A 4,526-nucleotide genomic window follows, 5' to 3' on the forward strand; every position below is an offset into this window, starting at 1 on the left:
TCTAAATTGTTGCTTTCCCTCCATGACTAAAAGAGAAAGAAAAGCACAGAATTAAAAGCCTGTGATGGTTGGACAGTGTTCTCGAAGCTACCAGCATGAGTTTGACCAAGCTGCGGGAGGCAGTGGAAGACAGGAGTGCCTGGCGTGCTCTGGTCCATGGGGTTACGAAGAGTCGGACACGACTAAACGACTAAATGACTAAACAACAACAACAAAAGCCTGTGATATTAGGAGTCTATGATTCCAACATCTTGATCCCAAATCTATTACTTGGACCCAAGTCTGAAAACAGCACACTCATTGGTCTACTCAGTGGTAGACAAACACTCATTGATCTCCACTCATGGCCACATGGTATATTTCTATGCTCCGAATAGTGTACAAGTGAGAAAAAGCGGAATGTCACTGGGAAAGGTAGGGCACTTTCCCTTAAATAACCTCTTTTCCAATCTTGCATTGTTAACTGAACTCCAGGCCCACTGTTCACACAATGATTAATGTGCAAGGACCCCTCTGTCATGTATTCTGCAGGCCGTGCTGAATCTTTATAACACAGAGGTGCTGGGGCTCAACGATCCCCAGAGGCACATCCTCCTACCTAGAAGTGCTTTTTCATAATTCCAGATGTGCAGCGTCTGGAAATGTGAAATACTGTACAGTATTTCCTACCCAGAAATAGTACCATACCCACATAGGAAATTAGAAAGACGTTGGGTCTTGAGTATGTGTAAATCAATGTCAACCAGATTCTTGACTTGCATTATTCATAATTCATTTTATGAATCTTTTGCTGTTCTACTGACCAGAATAAAAAGTAACTCATGATTTAATCATTCAGAAGTGGCTAGGTGTTTCCAGACATGGCTACCCACCTCTATCCCCCTCAATGGTGTTTAGACAGAGCTTTTTTTGTGTGTGTGTGTTCTCATTATTATTTGCATTGTTCATATTTTATTTGTTTATATTTCATCTGTTCTTCATTATGTTTTAATTGGCTAATGCTTTTGAATTTGCTATTTTGCCTGTCATAGCTTTTATCTCTTGTTGTTAGCTGTCCATGAAAAGGTGGGGTATAAATATCTTTAATGCAACAAATAAAATAAAGTATCCATAGTGATAGTTAGAAAAAAGCAAGATGGGATAGTCAAGATCAGTATGAACTGCACTATATAAAAAATTCAATAGAATATAACAATGAATGGCAGAATAGGATGAAGGCCACAATCCTAAATGCACTTACTTGGGAGTAAGCGACATTGAATACAATGGGACTTACTATTGAGTAAGCATGAACGGTGCTGTTAAAATGAACATAAAGGCTTGTGCACAGCCAGTGAGAATTTAAAGTCTAGTAATTTTGTTACCTTGAAAAGCTGAAACACTTCTATCTGTTATAAAATAGTTTGTCATGTATGATGGAGTTCACAAATGCAGGGAGCTTTTTAAGTTTCACAAATCCAGAGCGTTCTTGGACACACAGAACTAGCTTCACAGTTTTTCGGATTCAGGCAAAAGACTTCAGCCTGACCTCACAATAAAAGTTTGTTTCCAACTTAGGTGCCAATTAAAGCAGCATCCATGTGCAGATGCCTGGTATGATGCAAAATGCTCCATGTCTTCTACGCAGATGCCTTTTAGGTAGGATGACTCAGATATACAGATAAAGAATGACCCAAGTAGAGCCATTTTTGGTAAGCTATTTTTCTACTGCTGTGTCCACATATGGAATGAAATGAAAAAGCTCGTCCATCAGAACAGACACTCTTAAATTCTGTTTCAGCCTTGCATATCCACTGACCATAATGTGATGAATTATAATCTCTGTTTTATAAATGAGAGGTAACATGCTGAAAGACATGTGGGAGGGGACATATCAAATCACCCTTCAAAGGGAGAAATGACACCGGGCGATGTACACACAGTGATTAGTGGTTCTGTAGCCTAATCTCATCCCTAGTCCCTTCCCGTCATTTCTCTCTTCTTTTCATGCATAGTATCTCACCTCATCCCATATCATGTAATCATTCCATTTCTCTCCATTCTTTCCTCCCTTAAAAGAACCATCCATGGTTTCTCTGCTACTTGGTATCCTCATAACAATCCTGTGAGCCAAGTAAGGAGACTGTGAATGACTCAAGGTCACCCAGCTGGCTTCATTTGAACTTGGGTCCCCCTTATCTTAGTTCAGAACTTGAACCATAGCACCATACTGGCTTTTTACAACATTTCCTACTACCTGAGGCTGCAATCCAGTTCAAACTTACCTGGGAGGAAGTCCCGTTGAATTCAGCATGACTTACTTCCAAGTAGACATGCAGACGGCTGTGCTGCCCATTCTTTTCCAACTCACTGGCACCTCGTCTCAAGAATTCCCATAGCAACCACCACATATTCCTGTGGTCTGCATGTTGCTTGATGCAAGCATATACAGGGGGCATTTTCCCATGAGGAGAGCAAACTGGGGAGTTGTGTTTTTTGCTTTTTGCTTTTGTAATGTTAGCCAATTTTCAGGTTCAGCACATGAGGAGCAAGTAGGCACACAAGTGACTATTGCTAATCCCAAAAACAACACAAGAGTGTTTGTCTCATTGGGTTAAAAAGAAAGGTGAAAGACTTTTTTTAGCTTCTCTGATTTATATATATCCCCAAAAATGATCTTCCCATATAAGATTCTGTATAATGTCATGCAAACTAATGGGAATGTTATCTGCCAATAACTGTGCCAACAGAACATTGGATTTATAATTAAGTGACATTTTATGCGATTGTGGGGGTTTTGATGCACCTCTTTGAAAGAGATATTTGTATTTCTGAGGTATAACTTAGTGGAATACGTAATGTCAAACATAAGCACAGAGAAGCAAATAGGCCAAATTCTTAATAATTAATCAAAAGGCCATTTCATCTCACCAGAGGAGAGAAGATAAGTGAATAAAAGACATCCCTGGTTTCTTGCTCCAAAATGCATTACGCATCATTAGCAGGATAACCATTTACTCTGTTTTTCTTGTGGTATCACTTAAAGAGATGTCGAAGGGTCAAAGTGTCCTTGTTTTGACTGCAGAAACATTTGTCGCTCTGCATTGATTTTAGATGGGATTGATAAAAACCCCCGTAGTAAAATCCTTGACTTTTTGCTAAGGATTTTTTGTCAGATGGGTTTAACAGACTTCTAGAACAACTGGGTTGAGGTTAATGCAAAGCAGGGCTGCATTCAGTCTTGCTTGGTTTATTGTGGTGCTTTTTAAAACTATAATCCTCTTGGTTTAAAGATGTGGTTTGAAATTATACAACAAGATGCAAGAACAAGATGCAAAATCAGGATCTTTTCATGTGTGTTAAGTGATCCTGACTATACAATATTGCTTAAGAACGTAAACGCATCTTTCAGGATCAGGTCCACCTGGTCCAACATACTCTGCAAGAATACCAGCAATCAGCCAGACCACAAAAAGCTCTATGGTCCACCAATGAACCACAATTTACCTTCACTACTGGAATAAAGAAATAAAGGTATCTGCAGCTGGAGGTACGCAGAAGAACTGAGAAGTACACCTGAAAGATCCCCAAAATTAACATGATCTTAAGAGCACACGCACGCACACACAAACACACACACATATATAACTGGATATTTGAAACTTACCTAGGAGATGTCACTCCAAAACGTTATAGAAAATTGGGAAGGCAGAAATTCCATAGCCTCTCTACGCAATTTAAATAAGGACTAGAGTTTTCAGGACAAGGTTCATAACAGTAAGAACAGTGCCAAGGGGAAACTGTGTGATATTCTTTCTTACAAGTTTTGAATAAAATTTTGGATAGATGCTTAAAATAAAACTACCTTGTTTTAAAGTCAGAAGAGGGATGTTTGAATCCACATATTGCCTCCTAGATTAAAGCTTCTTGTTTAAACCTATCCCTGTTGCTACAGAATCATTTCCATCTTATTTTGTGTGTGATCCACTGGATGTGAAGCAAACTTGATATTTATTTAAAACAAACCATTTTGAAAAATGTCAACCCTTATCCCAGTCATTGACCAAGGAAACTTTGTCATTTTTTGTTTTAACTGGAGGTTGGGTTGAGCTAGTAATTTCCCATATACTGCAATCCAGAAAAAGATGGCAGCTACATTCAGTCCAGTGCAGAAATAGAAATTCAGAGCCAAACAAGATGTGGTCTTCATTTTGAGGAGGGGGCAGGGAGAACAGCCCTGTGAACATCTGTTTCCCATGGTTCAAACATTCTCTCAAGGGGCCTGGTTCTAAACTGAGATGGAGGTTTCTGTTATTTGCTTCTTCCTATATTTTAGAACCGTATTAAGAATACCTTGGGAAATACTCAATTCATTCAAGCAGGCTACTAAACAAGATGTTATAAGAGCCCTTGGCAATTTTCAGAGGAATTTCCTACTAGGTTAAAGCACCTATGTGGGAATAACCATACATAATTTGATTGTTATAGCCTGAACTACACTTTTTTTTTTTTTTTGAACCATGTGAATATAAACCGTGTGGGGTTTT

Source organism: Podarcis filfolensis, assembly GCF_964270895.1.
Source record: "Podarcis filfolensis genome assembly, chromosome: 7".
NCBI classification, from domain to species: domain Eukaryota; kingdom Metazoa; phylum Chordata; class Lepidosauria; order Squamata; family Lacertidae; genus Podarcis; species Podarcis filfolensis.